Here is a 25126-nt window from a genome sequence, read left to right as displayed (position 1 = left end):
CATATCGCTAGTGCTAATCAAATATGGCCGCAAATGCAATTCGAATTGTTTAGTATGTGTATAATTTTACATTTTAGGAAGATCTAAAGTTTCTAAGTTTATCATAATATGCTCATTATTCACTCACATATTCATAATTTTAGATATACTCATATCTACGAGTATTATACATCTTAACAATACACACCTACTATAAAAGGATAGAATGTGCCAAGTAATTTTTTCTTTTTAGATAAGGTCTAGTTTGCCGTCAATTAAGTAACTTAGATGGTTTGCAGGTCGCCCTAAGTTAAAATTATTGAGTAATTGAGCTAAATAAACGATGTACCTGCTATTTATAACCATGACGAAGGATATTAGTATTTTAACTGTAGTTACCTAAACGGAAGCAAAACATGAATTTGATAAAATAGAATAGATTTTGATCGTTTGTGTCAGGTGTGCGAGTTAGATAAGGTTCTAAATACCTATTATTGAAGTACACGTAACAATCTCCTTAGCACTTTCATATAAATATAAGACGCTCGATTCAAATCGAGTCGAGTCGCTCGATTTCAGCAACTCGGGCAAACAACGTGCCTGAGTATCAATTCGCTGGCGTATCTGCATCCGCCACATAAAATCCCCATTTATCATCCAATCGATTACGTAGTAATTCCAATTAATAATGTAAACTTATTTCTTTTAATTTATTTATCAGTGTTTATCGTATTGTGCTAAACAAGGCATCGGTTACGATTATGACACGGTCGATTACATATCATATAGTTCGTCTAATCTAGATATCTTGTGAATTATCTCTGTGTACGTGAGTGACGACTGTTAGTTTAGTGATGAAAAGTGTCTCGAAAGTGAACAGGTGTGTAATTTGTTGTTCGTTGTCTTTTCATGACATTTATTGTTTTATTAACAAACTGTTACTGTACGGCTATCACGGTCAGGGATGTTTGAAAGTGTTTGTGATAATTGGTGATAATTTTCCGGTGAGTTGTTGTATTTTTTTTGCGTTTAGTGTATTTTTAAAGATAAGGATTTCTTCAAGGTTTTATTTTTAGAATTCCTTTCATGATTGGTAATGAAAAGATATGTAAATTCCGCGAAAATTCATAAAAACCAAACATATTGATTTCTTAATACGTTCTATTTAATAGAAAAAATATGGGGTATTGGATTTTCCGCTAGAAAGAAAACACACGTGATATTACAAATATAAGTAGTGCCCCTAGATAAAGGTTATTTCAAACGTATCAAATGTTCCTAACAACAAACGTTTAGCAAGAAGAAATTTTCATCATAATTAAAAAAAACATTCGAATAAAAAATCTCCTTTTTTGGGAATTGGTTATAAGTTCCTTACCTACTTGTATTCAGTAGTGCTTTGAAAAGCATAAATTAAACTTTTAGGGGTTTTATCACTACAAATAAGATACATACGTACCAAAATAGTAAGTACCTATATTTTTAGTTATGCAATACATATTAGAATTTTATTTCAATTTTTTCCTGTTGCGGGGCTGTTTTAAAACCTTGTGCAATGATTATGTAATTAAAACACATGTAGGTACTCATGTAGGTGTCATGTAGGTACTTGCTAAGACCTAATTTTGGACTAGATATAGATTGTAGATATTTATATCGAAAATGTAATTAAATGATTTGAATAAAAATGACTCAGTCAGCTTTTGTAAATTGTTTTGGATGGGTATTGTCAGTTGAACAGAAAACAGCATGGGAGTTAAACACAGATCAGAAGATTGCTTAACTTTTTGCGAAATGAAATGAAATTAATTCATTAAATTCTTGAGTTAGTTAGGTATGTAGGGTGAGTGCTAGCTAGCATGTGGTGGTTGCATATTGTACATATACTGCAGTATACTTTATGTATTATAAATAGGTTCTTCTAACCTACAGAGAGACGTGTGTTGCTGGGGAGTTTGTTGCGCCACTTCTTCTTCCCAGCAAAAACGCATAGGAAGTAGTGAAGGGAGGGCTTCGTCTTGGGGGCTTTCTTTTGTAAATTTCTGACGTTCGAAAAGTGCTGTTTTGCAGCCTAATTTGAATAAATGACTTTTGATTTTAAATGAAGTATAGGTACTTTACAAACGTACATCGTTTAATATACCGTATTCGATCGGTTATCTAATAGGCTAGTTTCCTAAAAAATAATAATTAGTCCATCTTGTAGATTGTCCAAAATTAAGCGATACGTATTTTTTCTTTTTTAAATTGGATCAGAACTTGTTAAGATATAGCGTGTTAAAGTTGAGTGTGACGTCACAAGTTGCTACAATTTTCAGGACACTGTGACGTAAAAGGCCCCCACTCCTAATTTTTGAAGTGTATTATCTTTGTCATTTTATGTTTAATTAAAAAAAGAAAAAATACGTATCCAATATTTTTTGATTATCTAAAAAGCGGACTAAATATTATTTCATTATTTTGACCCTGGACACTACCCTATTGGTTACATTGATGAACCGAGTGTTATTCTTCTAGGTATACTTCCTAATACATGTACATAGTTTTTCTGTCTGTGCATTCGCAAAAACTGACATGGCGAAAAGTTTATGATGTATCTTTTTTTGAAACCTTGCTAATAAATGTGTCTCTAAGTCCATTTGGTAAAAAACCAACGAACATAGAGTAGATATAGATATTTTGTTTAATGATGCAACATGGACTTTTGAAACGAAAAACCTGCTCTACGCCTGTCTAATCTTTGTATCATGACGAGACATTTTTTAAACCTTAAATTGAACGTAGTAGATTAAATTTTAGACAGTCATAATCTTAATCTTTTAGGTCTAAACAGAGGTGTGAGTAAACGTTATTTGATAATATCGATCGTTATACAGATAAGTCACGTTTGCCGTTTATCTTGTACCTAAACGTATGATATTTATTACGTTAAATGAAAATAATTTATCCGGGATGTAGATAATTTCAAGGTTATCTATTTTCTGTAATTTTGTTTGTCTAGCTTTAACTTATAGTTTAACTTGTACATATAGTGAACAATAGTTCGGGAGGACTATTAAAGAATTCGATACCTCTAATGTTTTCAGTATTCTACTATATGATACTCTACAACTCTGAAACTGATAGGTTTCGAATAGTTATTTTTTAAGGCCCTTTTTGTTTTTTTCCCCAGATTAATATAACTGTATATAGTTTTCCTTAATAAGTGTGTAAATATTATTGACTTGAGAATGAGTAGTACTCTTATCTATTGTGTTTTCCCAAATACATAATTACTCACACTTTCAATTTTGTAATTAAAAGTTTTGTAATTTATTGCCTTTGTTACTTGACCCAGAAGTTGAGGACATAATTAAATTAATTTATTGGGGTATCTGTAAACACTGATTACTTCAATAAAATTCAAAGAGAAATGACGAATCATATTGACATTTGTATAACGAAATATAGTATTACATATCTCTTCAGAACCATTTTCAAGAGAATATGCTGCGTCAGCGGCATCGCCCGGGTCCTGTGGAAAATACTTTGCATGTTACATAACACTATTTTTTGTTAAAATTAAGTCTGATATAGTATAATAGTTATTGAAATTAGCGTTATCAAACTCTGCAGCTTCAGCGAACAAGTCGCTACCAGTAGTTGCATATCCCAAAAGATCATAGTGTATGTCATAGATATTTGTCAAGTTGTCATGATATGTTATATATCTAGACGTATTCAATACAATACTAAGGCCCAAGATGAACATTATACTTTCGTTTTGTTTAAATAACTGTTTAATATTTATTTTCACGTGAAAATGGGCATAAGTTGTAGGTAGTCTGTTGTATTTTTAAACATAAATTGTAGTGTTCAATGTTGTAGAGACTAAAAATGGTTTTAATTAGAGTAAGTTCCAGAGAGACAAGTTATCCTATTATTGTCTTTATTAGGTACCTACATAAAAATATAGACACAATACCAAAGTTATATACTAAAGTTTATTGTTGCATAAAACCAACTCAGACCAATCTCCCTACTTATTTTTCACTCTCATTAATCAGCAACCATCCTTTCTAGCAATTGACAACCCAAAAAAAAACAATTACCCTAATTCCAAATTCAAATAATCGAAAGAACGCAACTATGATGGCCAGTATTATAGTCTAACAAGAATCGATAGGTTCCATAGTTCAATAGTTAAACGTGAATCGATTCTCTTCCCGGTCGTAACGTGGTGTCATTAAGCGATGGTCGTAAAGCTCGGTCGCGGTCGCCTCGATCGGAATGCGCTGTGAGGCACGCCCGCGGCCGATAAACCGGCTTCTGTCTGGTGTTGCCATGTTTCTATATGACTTGTAAGGAGATTTTATGTAAATAATGCTTTGGTGAAAAAAATCAAAGGCTTATTTTGATAGATTGACTATTTTTGCTCGTGTAATTTCATAATATTTTTGTGCAAATAAAACTGCAATAATGTTAAATTTTGATCATTCGGTAGAGCAAACATCCTATTCTACTAATATTATAAATGTGAAAGTTTGTGAGAATATATGGTTGAAATATGGTATGTAGATTGTTTATCAACACACCACGCGGTTGAAGCTGCGCGCGGAAGCGGAAGGTATAATATAAAATAAAATAAAAAAATAAACATTTTGCAATCTGGCAACACTAGGTCCGATAAACAGGCTTCTGTCTCGGCACTAATAAGCGCCTCCTCGCTTGCTTCGCTCGCTTCGCTTTACGAGCGCCGCTGTAAAGCCTCATTCGTCGCGCTGCCTAATTAAAATATGCAAGCGTTGTCTCGCCTCTCTTTGATACCTATAGGAAATATGAGAAATGTACGCTAAGAAGTTAAGTACTTACATACGTAGTTAAATTATGTTGGTTTTCGATTTCACATTATTGGCTCATTATAAATTATCCTAACAAATTTTTGTATTGTGCTCAGATTTGGTGGGACTTTTTTTTATTCAGTGTAGGATATCATCTACATGAACTACTATTAATTAAGATATTGCGGAAAGTTGCCACTGCTAAATAATTATATGAGAAATTCAGTTACATCTTTAAAACTATATCAGATTAGTCTACAAATCTTCTAGTTTTATAACAGTAGGCCTTATAATATTTTCAGATATGTAGTTTTTCCGGTTCATTCACCTTATTTATTTCGTTGTATTTTACTAATTAAGTATGTTTAGATATTTAAAATGTACTGTTGGGTTTTATCTGCGTTCCATTGTGTTTTATCGTTTTATTTTTCGCTTTTAGGATAATTTTAGTTTGAGTCCTGGTCATTGAACCTCATATTTGTGATACGAGTATCACATTTTATCACGGTAACTAGGTAATCGTTTAAAAACTAACCCCCTTACTTATAAAAATCACTAATCACCTTCTAAGCAACATTTTAACGAATCACTACTTAAAGCCTTAAGTAGTGACTAAATGTTAGTTAAGACATGCTTAAGAAACGTTTATAAGTAAGCATTTTCTTAAACAGCCCTTAAGTATTACTTATTATTTAATTTACGTTTATAAGTAAGGCTGTAAACGTATAGGGATGTATAATTTCGTTTTAATGGACAAGATACTCTATATAGATAAATACATAGGTACACTCCTTAGTGAAAAACCCGGTTAAGAACGGCAATAACCTACGGCAACAAATCTCTTGTTATGTTTTTATCAAACGATTGGAAATTATATTAAACGGTTATGACATAATGGGCGTATATTCCACTTTACCAGTACATAGGGGTGGCGCGTGCAACAGTTTTATGTGACGACCACCACCAATTAGAAGTAATATCAAAACCCGCGGCTGAAGTGCCATCATTATCTCGGGTCTCGCACGCGAAGCTAACTCTTCCTCCCCTGCTATTAGGCATAAAGTCCTATAAAATATTCATGGGTTTTTGGAGACAAGTGGAGTGAGCAATCCTGAAGCATGGGGTCGGAACATAGTTAAAGCGTTTAGGTTGAGAGGCGTCGAGTACCTTCAGCCTTTTGTGGAGTTTTCTATCGTTTTGGTGGGTTTATGTGGCGCAGCTATTTTGTCAATTCGTGGGGGAGCGTGTTTCGTTTTGACAACCCTTGAAGGTGGCGCAGGGATGCGGAAAATTGACGAACATTATGTGCAGTACTATGTAATATCCAAAACGAATATTACCTACTTGTCTACTCCTATTCAGCTATTATATTTTATTTAGATTTTACCCGTGATAAAACTATATTTTACATAAAATATTATATGGTGTGATTTAATCTTATCTGCAATTGATACGCATTAATAAAACTGATAAAGGCTTCATAAATGTTATGACACACCTACATACAGAGACTGTAGGTACTAGATGAAATCAATCGCGGAAGTATTATGAATCTGTATGAAGTTCTTTGACAGTCGCACAGTAAAGGCACACAGAGTAGTTAGTAGTCAGCCAGCGTACCGTATGAATTAAAGTAAGCAGGAATGTGGCTGCATTGGAGGGTTAGCGATGTATTAATATCGTGAACGTTGCGCTACCTAACGACTGTATAAAAGCAGTCAAGCATAAGCGCACTGATTGGATACCTATTTCTGATTTAATAGGATCCGCATATTTAGATATCCGCGGTACGTGGCTGCGAACGCAAAATATACAATGCGCAACACTATCAACTATGTTTACACTAATATCAACTTTAAGATTGTGACACAAGGGATATTTTAGCTTGTGAAATTATAACAATAGTGACAGTGAAGTCGGAGTATTAGCCTTCGTATGTGTTCGTATGTTCTCCACGGTAGCAATTGGCAAATCTTTTAATGTACTTGCGTGAAATTTTAATAATTGTTGCATTCTCTGAGCTCATAATTCGTCAACGCGAAATAGATTATGCAAAAAGTAATTATGATCTCTCTCTTCACATTACATAAATCCAAAATATGTTTTAATGTTAAATCAATGATCTAGAGCATGTCGCATTTAAATAGGTATATATTTTTTTTGAATAGGTATGTCTAGTCCATCTATAAATTGTTCCGTGAGAATAATAACAATAATCATTGAAATGGGTTCAATTAACCGATCCCATCCACTCAGTTCTTCCCATATTCCATCATAATAGGAGCAAACTCTTATAACAAACTGTGACCATTGTACAGAGCTTTTGTTCTTTTTTATTGTTTTACCCCTGTACGTTTGCAGAGCACCATTGATAGAGAAAAAAGATATAAATTCAAATAAAAATGTGAAGCCATATGCAATGTTTTATGAACAAACTAAATACGCATGTAAATTGAGTACACAGAAGTCTATTTTACACATAGATACACATATACTTATACATAGTTTTGTATTGTTTATTCATATTTGCTATAGATGTTACTAGGGAGAAGTGGGGAGCTTTTTGATATCCATATTGGAATCAATATGAATTCAAACTACTATAGTTCGGCCATTCAGAGAATGCGTTCCTGACACGTCGCGATTGAACTGACGACGTAACTTTGCAATGGCGTTGCAGTTACGATAAAAATATTTTTGCTGGTTGTTTACCGTTTTAACAATTGAGGAGCATTAAAACAACATTATTATATCAATAATCAATGAATGTTATAATTTTGTGCCAAACTGAGTGTCAAATAACTTGGTAAACAATATTTTTCTAAATCTATACTGCGCTATTACAAGGTTATGTCAGCGGTTTATATTTTGTAGTGCTGTGCTAAAAATAACAGGCAAGTATCGTAATCTGTTCTTATACAGTTATAATATAAAATAATACGTTTTGATTTTCTTTTTAAGAATTGGAAAATAATGGACTATAAGACTTAATTATAACTTTTATGAAAAATAAAAATAAAACTATGACCAAACCGCATTTTTATACTTAGATTAAAAATGGTAACCCCAAATGGCGTTATGGGCCGCCATTTTGTGACGCTAAAACAGTCGTCCGTTGTCGTTTCGTGCGCATAGACCACGTTTTTCAAGTGTTTTCGATCTGTTTTTATTTGATTACCCGGCTTTTGTTAGACCGAGATATCAGGATTGATTCTGTTATTGATAATAATATAATTATACATGTAGGCGAAGATGATGATGAAGACACCACCTCCTCAAGCAAATCGGAGTCTGATTAATATTCTGTTCGCACATTCAATTCAATGTACTTGTAACAAAGAATAAATAAAACAATTTTATTATATGAATATTACCTTTTTTTGGTTTCCACTTAAATAACTAAAATATAAAACAAATGATTCCGCCAATTTAAAACGAAAATAATCTTAAAATAATGCGGCGGTTCATTTTGAAGGAACGGTAACGAACTCAGTGTTATGTTGTGCCCATCACTAGTCGTGACTAACTGATAGGTGTCAGGAACGCATTCTCTGAACGGCCGAAGTATAAGAAGAAATAAATAAATCTATTAACACAAATGGAAGACACTACGCAATGACACTTAAAAATGTCACAAAATAAAATAATTTCTAATACATACATCTGTATATCTCAACCAGTTCAGCAATATTTCAGACAGATATTGCTTGAAGACAATCTCATTAAAAACTTTGTTGGTTTTGAGAGTGCAATGGCGGAGATGAAGATCAGCTGTTACAATTGTATTGCTAGATCCAGTTGATACACCCAGAGCATTGAGCCAGCCTATATATAAAAGCTACTTCTTGAATACAGAAAGAATAAAATTTTATTTTCTAAAAATATATCATACCGTATTATTCATAGTCATCAATATATTTTTATAACGGAATAATGTTTCATGGAATACATAACTATTTTTAAACTATTGCCTCACATTTGTCAATTTACGTGAACACACATTCAGCATTACTAGTTGAAGTCGGTTCTATCAGGTTTTATCAGTAAATATTTTTGACTGTTTACCTGAAGATATAGTATATTTGCGGCTATCTTTTGCGTTATATGAGGACGTGACATATGTTGCTTTTCGCGTGTTAGTGAGAAGTAATCGCTCGAGCGACCGATTTAGAAACATTGATAAATATTTTGGTAATAATAATTAACATGGAGATAAATTTTATGTAAATGCGTGGTGGGTAATACCTAAAATTAAGATGATGTAATGCTCTCTAAAGAATTCCTTTCAATATGGGGACTATTATTCGTCTTCACTTGTCTTTTGTAAAATAATAGAGAGGAAACAGTTTTTTTCTTTCTTTGTACCTCAAAGGCTCTGAAAAGCTACACGTTATATAACATAGGCTATATCTTATCCGGGTACGGGCAGTGGATTCCCCGGGAAGCAGGTGAAACATCAGGTAAACAGCTAGTTTACAATGATGTAAGTTGAAAATTCATCTCGCTTTGACCCTAAAATAAAAAACAGAATAACCCACTTGTTACATCGCTACATCCAATTATCTGAATGAAAACGATGATTAACTTATTCAATCGGGTAATAATCAAAATCGCCGTGGGCTATTTGCGACGCGGTAAAACTCGGTTATCCGTGGTTCCGCACGTGTCTGCGGTGGGGTGGGGTTAACCCCCCATGCCGCCGGCTATACGAAATTAATTTCAAGTACGCTGCAGGATTTGTGTACATTGCCTGTGTACGATATCCGGGTAATGGGGGCGTAGCTGAGTATTTTGAATTTTGGTTATCATGATATCTAGGGATTCGGAAAATTATTATGAGTTTTACTGTCAGTTCTTATTAGTAGGCAATTGTGTGTGATTATGATCATGTAAAAGTGACTAACGTGTTTTGAAAAAAAAAAATCAGACACTATTCAATCAAAAGTTATAAGTTTTTTCGTTTGCACTTCTAATTTCATTTTTTAACCCCCGACGCAAAAACGACGGGGTGTTATTTTGAAGCTTTAAAAAGTATGCCCAACAAAACTCAATTTCAAATTCACAGCACAGCATTTCTAACAAGATTGTTACTAGTATGCAGTTACCCCGCTATGGCTGTCGGCCGTCGCAGTAAACAGCGAGAGCAGTATGTTTGCTCTGGCCGGGCAGTGCGCGTATTATCCGCAGATACTGGTTTATCTACCGCTAATGTTGTTCCTCATACATGTTTGATTACCTCGTGTTACTTTGTACAATATTGCACTGTATATGGTACATGGTACACAATGTTGTTTGTTTGTTGTGGTTTAGATAGTGTATTTTGTTTTTTTAGTTAAAAAAATCCCTGTAACAAATTAATATATAAATATCATTCGGAGACTCTACCAACTAAATAAAATCAAAACGGTGACATTCAAAATTATACTGGAATAGGTACCTTTACCTATGTACCTCAGTACTATCTTCACATCTCATTCTCCGCACGCCCCGCTATCAAAGTACCGACACTCATACAGATTGCCCATTTACAGATCCCGCGACATAAAGCCACATAGACACTTACGTGTATAACGGCACATGTATTTCTCAGAAACGTCCCTTACAGGAAGAGAGGCTTTTAAGAGGCCGAGTGAGTGGAGAGCGCTGTAGCGATCGGCTCCACTGCTCACCCCGACCGACAGTAAAAAATATGAGCATCCCCCTATACACCCCCTCTGCCCCGCGCCATCTTGAAAAACTTTGTCACTTGTAGCCGCAGATCGATCTGTGTCTACGACCGCTACGCCGTAGCGTAGGCGTAGGCGGTATGTAGCATTTTTCATTAGGCTACGGTATCTTGTCTTTGGAGTAAATACATTAACGATCCATTACACTCATGTATTCTTTAGATAGGAATCAGGATTATTTTATGCACCGTGTTTGTGACTTGCGCCATGATGAAATCCGCTGTGACAAAATGATTCACCACCTCTAAATCATGATGAGAAACAATACATCGGTCGGTTACTGACCATCACATAACACTTGTAAACTGTAAAGTTGACAACAAAACACATGTAGGTATATTTTGACTTACATAATACAGAAACGGCTAAACAAATCGGTAATACGGCTTCCCTTTCAAGATGTTGCATATAGTTTGTTTGGTTGGGAACGTGATTATTATGTACGCTATTGTTGAGACCCTACATAAGTGACTTATGTCATTGAAATGATAATCAGTAAAAGGATTTGTGTAGAATTATTCACATGACTACCTTAACTAAGATACGCCCTGTGGCTACTAATTCTTTTGAAAACATCAGCATTTATCTTCAACTTTACAACTACAGAAAGAAGGTTTATTTTAGCGTGCTTATTTTCACAATTTGAATAGGAATAAGGACACCTAAGGGCCTCAGCAGGTGTCCTTACAATTGTGCTCAGTAATGTCCATGTTATTTGTGAAGTCAAAACGATTGAATGAAGAACTTCAATAGAATAATATAATCCAGATGTATGAGACAAATCTTTTAAGATCTTAATACGTACTTATTTGAGAAGGGCTGAAGAACTTACTATGTACTAAATAAAGCAAATATGGTCAGTTGCATATACAAGTGTTTTCACACTGAGATTTAAGTTCACATAGCATATTAAATCATTTACCAAACGATTTTCACACACTGAGCCAGTTAAAAAGTACTTTCCCAAAAATATTGAAAACATTTTGTAGATACCATAAATTATTATCAATGACGTAAAAAAACGTGTGATCTTCATTAAACGGTTACCTTTAACAAGAAGCCATTATCAATACGAGGTCACAAAGGCCTCGAAATTAGGTTACAAAGATAACTTAATCTCGTTACCTCAATCTTTTTTTTTAGATAAGGGATGTTCAAAGATATAACAATTGCCACTGATTGGGCTCATCTTAAATTTACACATTTTGCAAAAAAATAACCCTAACCCCTTATGTCAGAAGGTCAAGAAAAGGATCAACCCTTCACGCCTCTATAGAGACAGGTAGAAGATAAGCAGTACCCTTTCGAAGATAGTAAAGCATTGTGCTCGAACAGTTAAGGGTTAGAAAAACCAAAATTAGTTGCATTCAAATCGGCGTGACAACCCTATGCCAAAACGAACCGTGCGAAATTTCACACAAAAGCGGTGTAAAAAATCGCGAAAAAAAATTGCTTTTTTATCCAATTTTGGGATAAAAAATGGAGACGAAAGGGTAATGTCAGGCCGTGACCCCCCCCATGTCATATTTTGATTGCACTCTGTCCCTTTTTTAACGGCTTTTTTAATAAGAAAGTGAGCGCATTGCTTTTTTTTGTTAATTTAACATCGAAAATTCGAAAGAATCTTAAAACAAAAGACTATCTATATATTTTGTTGGTTTTACTATAGCTGTTTTATAATATGTAAAATAATCAAGTTTTTAGATCTAAATCTGAACCAACAATATTTATTTGCAATGCGCATTCATTTATAATTAATTGCTTTTCACATCTAACTAGGCATTTTATTAATGCGTTGAATAAAAGAGGTGATTCTAACGAGGCCTAATGGGCGTACAACCTAGATCTCATGCTATAAATACCTATCAACGTATGATAACGCAATCAAATCGATTCGATTGTTTTCAGATGGAAAAAAACCTTTGTTAGATAAATTTTATTAATCGCTCTAAATAAGTCTGTGTAGTATAATTTATGGTCGATAATAAGTCAACTTTATATTCCTTCTTTAGGCTTTCAAGCTAGGAGAAAGTTACTATAAATAATTATCTAAGAATTGGACGTCAGTCTTAAAGAAAAAAGATGTCTCAAAAGTTATGATCAACAGTGTAAGTTAAGTGTGATATATAACTTTGCCAGTTATTACCATTAACTTTTGTTTATTTATTGTAGGTATTGTTTTACTTACACAATCCGCATAAAATACTTTCTAGAAAAATTCTCAGGCCTCATCTAACGGTTTGTCATTGTCTTTCCACAAGTATCGGCGTATAAACATAATAAGTCAATGGAACAAATGAGGTTCAGGATTCATATCAGAGATGCATTATAGTGCAATCGCTCAGGGGTTGTTGCGCGAACTTTCCCGAACGACTTCGGCAATGTCCGGATGCCTTTATTATGTCGAGAGCCCTATCAAGTGAGTTTTGTTTTCATTGAGTCTACATGGTGTTCTGTCTGCGGTTTAATTAATTTGGTAATTTATAAAGGTAGTTCGGAGTTTTTTGGGTATTTTGGATGGTATGGATGTTGTCAGCTTTTAAAGTATTTTGTAGTGAAGTTGACGAGACTAAATATAATGTTTTATTTTTTCTTAACAGAGTTCATTAAAAGTATTAACATTTAAAATTATCATCATGTTTAAGTATCTATTTTTTTTTATTACGGAATAATCAATCTAATATTTAAAATTAAACGTGAACGCACTGTATATCAAACAACAAAAACTAAGAAGTAGAGCATTAATTTAACTAAAACTTTTGTTTATTGACGATTTCTTTAGCAAGACACTCGACTTTAAGGTATACTTACCAACACAACCTTATATCGACCTTCTTTCCCAGACTTAAGGTCTTAAGTCGAGTGTAACTTGATTTGTTCAAGCAGGGGTACTAAAGAATAGATATGGGGTCCGACTTGGATAAAATTCTTTTGACTGAAAGACCCATAACGGACCCTAACGTATATTTGGACAGCAACCTGAGAGGTTTGAAGTGGTCCCGAGGTTTATAATTACTATAATTTGGAGGCAGATGAAGAAATCTCAAATGGTTAGTAGTACATAAGTATAAGAATGTCCATACATGTTCACTTTATTGTGTGCAGAAAATAAGGGGCAGTTGTTTATTAGATTTACAAATAAAAATAATCGTTTAATTTAATATCCCACGTCTTGTTACTGAAAAATATTTTTGTAACTAAGGTAAGTTACTTTAGTTAAGATACCTTTTACCTTTATGTAAAATCAATTATATATTTCTTCTCTTAAAAAAAAAAACATAAGTTAGTACTGTATACGGCAATAAATCTACTTAAGAAATCAACAGTAAATTAGCAGAACGTCGCAAATTTTCAAAAAAAGTGTGAAACAAATACCTCTGTATTTGTTTCATCGCTCGTTGCATCGGTTTTTATTAAAAACGTGATGAGTCCTGTATGATATATGGAGTCGAGCGCGCGATAGACCAGTCTACACAAATTAGGGTGCACCAATTTTGTACTTTATTATTTTAGTTTCGAGTTAACTAGCTGACAGTATTTTTGTTATACAATGAATAGGTTTAAAGTTGCCCACGCTTCGTTCGTATCAACTAAAATTGACTTCCGATCTTACTTTTGAATTCGATAAGAATTTTATATAAGGATAGTTAATTACTATATTCTTTCTATAACTTTGTATATCTATCAGACAAAAGCATCGACAAAAGACATAAGTATAGAAGAAGCTCATTTCATGAATTGTGTTTAAGACAATAAAAATAAGAAATATATTTTTGTATTAATAACCAGTTGCCTCATTCTTGTACACCATAGCATCGGTATGACAAACTACGTACATCCCTACTGTGAGTGGAAAAAATCTCGTTTTAAAATAAGCAATTTTTCACAGATCACGCTGGTGCCGTGCCACGCTCAGTTTAAATTTTGATTTACTGGTGCCAAATGTGTATGCGATATCTCTCTGAGTTATTGCATTGTTAATACTGCTATCACACATGCAAGGAACACACACACTAACGCAAGGTTATAGGGAAATGCAATAAGGATGGGTTTGTTAAGAAATTAATGTATACAAATTGCATGGAAATTCCATCCATTAAATATGGACATGAATCTAGTTTATCTGTTAGTTTATACATACAGGGAACCAAGAACTAAATATATTTAAGGATGTATCTGTGGCATTATGATATGATTTCAGTAACATTTAAAATCGCTAACATTTCAAATGCTAATGTTGCACTTCCATAGCAAAATCGCTCAACAAATTGACATAGAAATATGTAGATAGAATGGTGATCATGGGTTACATTTTATCGGAGAAGTAGTTCACTAATAAGAATATGTAGAAATTAGAGTAAACGTGGGTGAACTTACCAATATTGCTATATCGTTTTATGCAAAACTGAAGCAAACCCACCTATACCTAAAGGTTTAGACCCTTTGTGTGATCTGACGTAACCAATTAAGTACGTGATGGTGACAGCTCTTTGATCAGTGCCGACAAGTGCCGTTTGACGTCATTCGACACCCGCTAATTCAATTAACTTGATCAGTCGTGGCCAGCACTAGGTTGTGTTCTAAATTATTGATTATTTCGATCGAGTGTACAGTTTGGTTGATTTGCAATTGATAAGAAGTTCAAATGAAACTCTTTTGGACTGCACAATAGTGACTATTTTTCCGTAGGTGTTTTTGGACAATTTAACACAGACTATGACGAGCGAGATGTACTTTACGCTTAAAAATGGTGAAAACCGTTCCTTGATCTCTACCCCCGGATATTTAAAGAGAAATTCCGACCTCCACAAACGCAATCGTTTACAAAAACTTGAAATTGAAATATTATCACAAAGAGAAACTCTTATTGAAAAGTGGCAACCGCCAAGGGTACCAACAGAAAGAAAATTAGGATGTGAGCCGTCAAAACTTCAAAAGCAGCCCATCACAGCGACGTTTTAGAGGGATGTAGCCCCCGCATTACACCTCTCTCATTATTTATCACATTGTCGCCGAAATTAATGGCGGACCCTCGTCAAATGATTTTTATTTTATAAAATAAAGCGCGGCTTCTGACAGTTTAATCATATCTTTGTGTTTCTAATGGCTGTGTCTAGACACTCGAATTAAACTTACTTGGAGTTTACATTATAACTGTGTAATTGTTTTAAAGTTTTGCAAATTGAGGTCACGTACTCTCTTTATTAAGTTTGATATAATATTTTTAAATTGATTATTGAGAGCATTGACACTGAATTTGTTTCGAATGTCATTGCTGTTAAAGATTTCTTTTCTAACTCTGCATAAACAAATGAGGGTCTGGAATTATTACTACTCGGTTTTTTACCCTAATTTGTTTTAATATTTTTTTAAGTTGTCTATACGTCTTCAGCTAAACGTGACCGCGTGCTTGACTGAGGTTTCATGTCAATGAGTTATCTATCAATTAATATAAATCTTATATTCGAGCAATGTCTTCTATCACATACATATTTTGTGTTTGAAGAATTTATCCTTAACAAAAAACGGTTTCATAAACAACAAGTCTTGAATAACGTTGAGTTCCAATTAGAAACCTTAGTGTATATTTAGCTTATTATATTATTTTTGTCGCAGTATTCCTGCCGATAACCGACATATTTAATTATATAGCAGGATGATAGATATCTGGTGTCAGAGGTCAGCTAAGAGGAAACCAGGCTTTTTGTAATACCATGATGTTGAAACACCATCGTTAAAAATTGTTTTAATCATCATTTTTATCACTTAACAGTTACAAACAGTTTTAATTACGGGAAACTTAGTTAGTGTCCCCCATTAAATACTTATCAATAATAATTTTAAATGAACAGTTATCTTTATTTTTCTGTATTAATGATGCATAGATAAAAACATTATATGTATTACCAAAAACCATATCTGAAATTTCTCTTTGGATAATTTTATTCAAAAATGTTTGACCTAAACTGAAGTTTGATTCTAATTCTTGAAATTTGTGTTCCCTTGACACGAGGAGTGGGACTGGAGTGAAATTCTTGGATAATGGTAGTTGAAGTTGCGACTTTATTGTATGGTGTTTAGGGTTGATGTTCTGTTTTCGTTTGTAGGATGTAAAATTTATAATTGAAGGCCGTAAATTAAGGTGACATCGACAGTTGTGGCTCGCAGGGCGGACGCGCGTCGCTGGGGAAGGCCCTGCCAATATTTTATCGAGAAGGTAATTATTTGATCGGCACATTGGGGTAACAGATGAAACTTGCTTCCCGTAATGTCTTTCTTATTCTTTGTATTAGAAAAATGATTAACGATTAAGTTATCAGTTTCATCTTGAATTCGTAGGGCGATATTTTTATTGTTTTGAAAGATACCCTTGTCTTATAGGACCAGCATATATTGCTGTCTAAGTGTCAGATTATTCTATTGTAATTGCCTCATCTAATAAAAAAATGCATTAGTTTTAGGCTCAAATATTACTCAATCACAAATTCAGACCAGGAAATAGAACGGAATTCCAAATCCAAAAACCCACGACGCATACTACGAGTATACATACAGGGTGCAACCGCCCTGAATCGGATATAACCAGTTGACGATCAATCGCGCCGTGCCTCCCGCTGGCCGATTTAATTCGCGCCTTGACAAAAACCCTTTGACACATTCACCGGTGACAGATCGCAGTCGGGTGTCTCGCGCCTCGGTGACGGGCCCATTATCATTGGCGAAATGGTTTGTGCGAAACGGGAATAGACCGATCTCATTGATTTTTCGGAGGGAATTTTTGGCGTGAGATTTTCGTTTGTTTAGATATTTTTCATACTCCATTTGGTATATGTATAACCGTTTTAGCATGCATCTTTTTACTAACCAAACCTTCAGAATTTTGCGCTTAAGGATCCCGTTTTTTTTTCCTTAAATAATCAGCCTGTAGCAACTAAAGACACTGGCCTTACCTACTCTGACGCAGTAGTAGTAATAAATTCAATCGTTCATTTAGGCTCATTTAGGCATTCACAATTTTCCTGTGTGTATGTATGCAGTACATTAATTACTATAGGAATATAACAGGGAAAAGCCAAAGTGCAAGGAAGTGGTTTGACACATCAGATGACCCCTAGAGCTTTGTTGGAAGGCCAAAGAGAATTCTAGTCAAACGTCACAAAGAACATTTTATCAAACGTTAGAACCGAACTTTGTCACAAAATAAGGTACCGAAGATGTATGTCCAATCTAGTACCTAGGTTATTTTGTAAATAAATTTACATAAAAATCTATAAGCCAGTCTAATAAAAACTAGTCAAACGTAAAAGACCGCATATTGAATGCATACCTCAGCAGGTTTATCTTTAGATGATACGATATCTTCATCTTATCGCTGAAGGTCAAACCTTTGATAAGGCTATTTTCCGTGTGTTTAGCTAAAGTAACTATACTTAGTAAGTTACTAGAGATCACTGAGTATATAGGTACTGCCATGAAAAAAAAAACAACTTGAAGCTCAGAGTATTTTGACATGTATTCCCAGGTAAACCATAATGCATCTTCTAATATTGACAATCACTAAAACCACCACTTTTGACAGGTTTAAGCACCAACGTCTCAAGTTTAAGGGTGTTGGTTCGATTCCAGAACAGTCCTGATCTCTGCAGTGGGACTTTCAAAAGGAAGCTGATGATGATGAAAGTTTCATTACTTTAAACCACGGTCCAATTCACCTACGATTCTAAAAAAAACATATTGAGACACAACTTCACCAGAAATGCTCTATCGAATCTATATGCTATCGAATTTCGGTGAACACCTATCACTATAAAAATGAGGGCGTCATCAAAAGAGCCGGTTCAGAGAAGATGGCACGTTCTGTGAAGTTATAGGATGCAAGGTGGTAAGGTCACAAACCATGGAGAACAAAATGAATAGCAGAGGTGCCATAACGGAAAATCTCAAGAAAAATGTGGGTGTGCGGGGGTCGAGGAACGTTACTGTTTTCATACTTACACGCCTTCTTTAGACCCGACCATTTTTTGCAACACCAAAAATCGGTGACAGATGTCAAAAAGAACCGGAACGCCTCGTTCGTTCACTCGTAACTGATCATTTTGGCCATGCCCACCGTACGTATTTGACCTAGAAGAAGGCACCTGACCTACCTGCATTATGGCATCTCCGCTGATCGTTGCTTACTCCGTGGTTACAACGCTGGTGGCTACTTCGGCAGCTGTTATCAGTTCTAGGAGCCGAAGGTCAGCTGGAAGTCGTTATCACACTGATAATGTGACAGATTACGAGTTATGGTGCGGTTTAATTGTTTTTTTTTGGGAGGTGGGGTGAACAACTTTTGTCTGTTGTGCTCTGATTATGGTGTGTATGGTGAAGGCCAACTATTGGCTATTTCAATTGTTATTAGTTATAAATATAATTAAATAAAATACACTGCAAAAACGCTTAAAAATCATGATTTTGTTCAAAAATATCTCATAAGGATTCATAGAGTATCGTAATTATTAATCAATCAATCAACAACATCAAAAATCTCATCCCAAAATACAACCAAATCACAATAAAAGTCAGAATAAAACAGCACACACAAAAGTGCCATTTCCAAAACTGCACTATTCTTTCTCACAACAAAGTCGAACCGTCTACGGTATCGAGTTTCGCAAAAAACACGGAACATTGTCATACAAATGTATCTGTTGTTATGGGCACGTAATTGCTGGGCCGCTGTGTAATTTGCGAAAGGTCTTTGTACTGAAGTCAATGCGAGTCGTTATCAACTCGAATGTGAACGCTTGGTAGGGTCCGAGTGCAGATCGCGAGTTATGACTTCGTGAGAATAAATGAAAGTAAGGTTGATTTTAATTATGTGTTAGAATGATGGAAGTAGGTAAAGATATAAATTTTACAATGATACAATTTAAAGCAGTGTATAAAACATGAGTAAATAAGGGACATCAATTAATTTCAAAAATTGTGGAGAATCCAATGTGCTGATTACACTCAAGCTCAAATGCCCAAAGGATTCATCTCGCAAAGGAATCAGAAAAAAACGGAAAATAATCCTCAACTTCAACTTTTCACTTAATAAACAATAATGTAGCACTTAAATACGTGATATCTAAACTGGCTACAAATAAAATAAAAAATAAAAAGCTAGTACGATAAATAAAAGCTTTCCCCTAAAGGCAGTTCCACACGGCACCTAACCGCAACTCAAGACGCATTAGCGAGATTCCTGTAATGACTACTAAAACTGAAGTGAGGATAACACTGTAACTTGTTTTGTGTGGAACAAGCCTTAAGCGGTAGCGAGTAATATCATGAAACAGGAAAATGATTAAACATATATGAAGTTGTCATTTGTTTCTACTGGAGAAGTTAGGCTATTGCTTTTAAAATGAGTCAGTGGGGATGGTACTACACCTTCGAAAAACTGGTAATACTCTGTGGAATCCAGTAAAATCCAGTAAAAACCTGAATGAACGATGAAAAATATAGTATAAATGATATCGTCATACTAGCCAGGCAATTTTAATCATAAAAGATTTTAATTCTATGATCGGCTTTTTTGTTTTGCTCCGTTGTCATAATAAAAAAAGATTAGACAATCGCATCAATCAAAAATGGACACTATTATCTTTATGATACTAATGACACGTTTAAAGATAGCAGTGTTTAAATCGTAAATAGTTTATTTTTGGCTATGAGCTCATCATTGTTTTAGGTATAGAAAAATATACAATATGCTGTTGAAAATTACAAACATTATGCGATACCACCTTTTCTTCTTGTTTTGAATTTAATTGATGATCAATCATTACTTTTATTAAAATTGAAAATAAATGACGCAAATAGATAGTTAACCATGACACTGTTATAATTTTAGCTTACAAAATCACGTGTGATAGATAACTCATATACCTACTTGCCTATCTTTCTAGTTGTAATCCATTTACACCTGTCACTACTTACCTATGTGTACACTACTTATGTATTTAATCAAGCACCACGATCTATCATTTACTCGTTCTATAATTGGATGTGAGCTAATGAGAAATTTCATCAGATTTTTGTTTCATTTTAGTATGTACGTTACCGTTTCAATATACATTTTTAAAATAAGAATTAGATATAATACAATATTTAAAACATATTTTTTAGAACTAGAACGGTTTAGTATACAGTTAGAAGTCCGTTTTTAAATTACCTTTAATGATCAGCCTGTATCAACCAAAGACACCGGCCTTACCTACTCTGATATATTTACAATCGCTGTAAGCGTCTCCCTTGTACCCAAAGAAAACCAAGCAACTAGGGGCGGGTTGATTGATGAGCTGACGTTGTTCTCTGATACCGGGCTCAATTACACTACGATTACTTAATTTGACATGATACTTCCCCATTTCTGACGCTTCGCGATTAACGGCAAGTGTTTTAGAAGAGGGCTCCCCTGTAATTAACTAACTCCTGACTTGATCTATGTTTAGCAAAGTTTGTTGGTAAGTTCGTGGTGGTAGGTGAAGGATAATTAGGGTAGTGATTATGCTTGTAGTGAAAAATAATATAGTATATCCTCTAAAAGTTGCGTAGGAGTGTCAGCAAATGTAGTTGCATAATATCGTTGTTGTAATCATCCGATTGCCCAAAAAGGATAAGGTTCTCAATTCATATGTTGTTTTTTAACACTCCAAAGAGATATAAAATACCAAAAAGAATGTGGTTCTATTTTCATCGTATAAACTAAACACTAATGATATCAGTATTCAAATATAGCCTCTAGCTGTCAAAACAAATTCTATTTCTTCAAGCGAACTAATTATATCTGGGGCCCGATTCTCCTAATTTTACTTAAGCGACCTTCGATTGACGTTCGACTCGATTCGACTGAGACCCAATCCCGACTCGATTACGATTGAAGCGTATTTGGCATTCCGCTATTTTTTCTTTGAAATAAACGTTTTTATCCTTTTCTGTCATTCAATAATGAATCATTTTGTCTGCAAATGATTTACGATTGCAAAATGATTGTACAGCAAACTACCGCATAGATCAAAATCATCAAAATAGCAGACCAATCGCACACCAATCAAATGTCAATCGAATACGATTGGTCTTTTATTAGTAGCAGAATGCCCGATATGGTTAAAACTACTATTACGATCATATTGCGATTAGATTTCTATTCGATTTTGACATTATTAACTTAGGAGAATCGGGGCCCTGAGTGAATCAAACGGTATAATTGGCTTGTGATCCAATGATGAGAATAAACCAACAATGTTCAGTGTGCACGCGCGGCCGTCATGCGAGAAACATTTCCATCATGTTTCAGAACGTTTTCAGACATTATTAACTTAGTTGCTTCCGCTCCTGTCGTGTGCTGTTTCACAAATTGACCGCCATTATAATTATTCAGGTTAAGTGGGACTGTATCTTTCAGATTAGTTTCCTTTCATTTTCCAACACTATCTTTTGACCCATCTAAATTGTCTTCAGAATTAGAGTACTTTTTTACGAATACACTTTTTCACACAGATCTTTTTTCGATATTTACCACTTATCCTTAATGGGTACTTTCGCATAGATCGCGAGGTAATCTCTGTCCTCAAGTAACAGCTATACTTTCTAATGCTATTTTATTACGTCTATAAATTGTATAGAATCGCCCCAGGAGGCGCTTACGGAGTGGCTATCGCACTTTTCGATTTAGAACTCTCCTCACTCAAAATTGAAATGGTTCGCCCCTTTGTCGGAACAATTTAAATTGGACATTTTAAAGGTGATTCTTTTGGTGGTCGTTCAACGTTCGGGTGTTCGTGTTAGTGAAATGGCTTGTATCGGGGTAGCGGATTGTGGGGCGTTGCGTTTTGCTAACATTGATTAAAGAGATTTAAACGACTTAGTAGAATTAGGACGTTTGGGTACAGTTACATGAGAATTTAAATGTGTTTTGGTGTTTAATCTTGATTATGAAAACTAAACAGCAATCAAATTTTTTTTTTTTATGAACGATAACAGGTACTATTGTGGCAAGTACATAATTAAGTTACCTATTTTAGCTACTTTACTTACACACTTAAAAATCTCCAAACCGATTCTAAACTGCGCACTTCCAATTCGCATTCCATTCTAGTAAGATTACATTTCTCCAGGAACCGATCTATTGTGTTCGGTCCATTGAGGGACATTTTAAACTCCATCTTTTATCCTTTGAAAGTGGGCGGACAGTGGCGGCAGTTTATCAAGTCGATAGCAACCATCACAATGCAAGCCCCGACATTCAGAGCTACTGCGATGCCAGCTGATACGTATCTGGACTTAGAAATTGCATCGTTTCACGTTATGATCTAATTTAGTAGCTCTAGTTTACGATAGCGTTTGATGGGTGCTCTTAAATCGAAGTTAGATTCCAGTTCAATGATTTGGACTTTCTAAAATTGGTTTGACTTTCTCAATGCTAGTCTTGCACTATGTGTTTTTTGTCAGAGTATGTATTCGATATTCTTTTGCTGGTTTTTTTCAAATTATACCCTATTTTTTTGTTAGACCATATGTCTGACTATCATACTAATTTACCTATATATTTCTAAACAGTAACTCATCTACCAAAATCCGTATTCTACTCTTGTATTCGAGTAGGGTTGTCACGCGACTAACAAAGGGGCGTGGTGGGACGAATCCTAAGTCGCTGCCACAGAAGTGACCCTGGTCTCAGGCTGTCACGTAGTCAAGTCATTTGGAATTCCGCTCGAATGTTCGAGAACCATGGCTTGTTTCGACGTACCATAGTTCCTTGTTCAGCAAATAGAAGCGAAACTTTGTATAGTTGATTAATATCATTTCTTCTTTTATTTATTGTATATTGTAATCTGAGATATTATGACCACATTTGACAAAATAACCGACTGTATTGATCAGTAATAATAATATGTTCTTGTAAGAATTTATGCGTTTCTAATATGAATCGTTTGAGTGCGAATGTACCTTATATTATGTTTTATTATCTTCCGACAGCACTACTTAATAATAATTCATAAAAAAATAAAATAAAGTAGCCTATTCTTCTTTGATGACTAGAATTTCTAAAACTGTTTTTTTTCTTCAGATCGGATAACATAGTGAAAGGAAAAGCCTGAATTGGCGTTTAAGCAAAGAAAGAAACAGACTCCTCAGTTTCATAATATAGTATACATGGATAAGGAGCAATAATGGGTTTAAAGTATAAACATAACACTTACTTACACTAAGGTAACTTTCCGTCTTACCACAAAAACTTTTAAACGTCAGTTTATGCCTTGTCTAAAAAAATGACAAATTATGACGTTGACATATGGTTCATTTTGCAGCCAAAATTTTATTAGACAAGTGTAAAACAGGGTTTAAAGTTTTTGTAGTAAGGCCCTTTATGTTTAAATAAGTTCTCTAGTCTTATCCAGATATAACTGAAATATTTAATGGTTACGGCAGCCTTCCTTGTGAACTCATAATGTCGTATATGAAATGTTATAAATTCTCGCACGAGCTAAATTTTCATATGCGGGACAGGATAAATGTGATATGTGGGACTTTCGGGAAGTTATTTAGTTAGAGACTAGTAAAATTGTGTTTTACCATATTTAGATGCTGTGCTAATATATCAAATGACCATATTACGATACAGGCTTTGACTAATTTGGCACTAATTATAATTTAAAAGTGTAATCTTTTGGCAAATAAATTCTTTTCCTTATTTGTAAATGGATTTTCCTATCATTTCATTCAGTAGATAAACGAACTGTTAGACTAATTTAAAAAATCTAAAAGAAATAAAAGATTTCCCTTAACTGGAACTTACTTTATTTTCAAAAGAACCATTTCCCTATTAACACGTCACATTAACAATCTACCAATTTCCATAGCTCCTGACACACAATCGATTAAACAAGAACCGATTAATCGATTACAGCATCAGTAGAAACGGGAAATCGATTATCGGCCATCGTGTCTGTCGCCAATCGATTCTAGTTGTCACCTTCACGTTTTCGTGTTCAGTTTGTCATTCGAGAGAAAAGGTAATAAGAAATTAAATTAAACTTCGAACACGATTATGTCGTCAATGAAAACAATAATGCTTTCGTATTTCCAATAAACAAGTAAAGTAGCTATTTAAATTATTATAGTTATTTAAATGTGAATTTCAGTCAGCCTATTTTCTCTAACGTGCTTCAGTGTGATAAAGCATTTAAATATACATAAAAATTTTAATTAAACCGTTAGTTACCAATGCTTCTACAAATTAATTTCTATATTTCAACAAGCATTACGATTGCTGTTGGCTATTAGCTACCTCATTACAATAAATATTATATTCTGTGTCTCGTGCCTAACTAATAATTGATTAAGAAAACATATGAATTCAAGAAATAAGAACCTTTTCAAATTTACTAGTTTATAAATAATTAACGCACTAAACGTAGGTGTTGTCTGATGAACACGCGATGGTAATCCCAAGCTAAGTTTACCGATGGGAAACAGAGTTATCCCATCCTGCTTCCATTAACTGCAAATAACCATAAAAAAGTCCTATTTATATGGCAAAAATGGGAGATAAAGAAAAACCCGAGC

The 25126-nt window shown here is 34.3% G+C and overlaps 1 protein-coding gene across 2 annotated transcripts in view; it reads left to right on the top strand.

Moving 5' to 3' along the window:
* The first annotated feature begins 567 nt into the window (after positions 1-567).
* Positions 568-25126, top strand: part of LOC124638756 (histone-lysine N-methyltransferase PRDM16-like) — a 63123-nt gene continuing 38564 nt past the window's right edge. For both annotated transcript variants that reach the window (XM_047175836.1, XM_047175835.1), the window contains exon 1: positions 568-983. The gene's annotated coding sequence lies outside the window, so the exon portion shown is untranslated. The remainder of the gene's footprint in view (positions 984-25126) is intronic.

Source organism: Helicoverpa zea, chromosome 18 (assembly GCF_022581195.2).
Source record: "Helicoverpa zea isolate HzStark_Cry1AcR chromosome 18, ilHelZeax1.1, whole genome shotgun sequence".
In the NCBI taxonomy this organism is placed as follows: Eukaryota; Metazoa; Arthropoda; class Insecta; order Lepidoptera; family Noctuidae; genus Helicoverpa; species Helicoverpa zea.
Note: the sequence above shows the minus strand (reverse complement) of the source record. Positions and strands in the feature narration are given on the sequence as shown.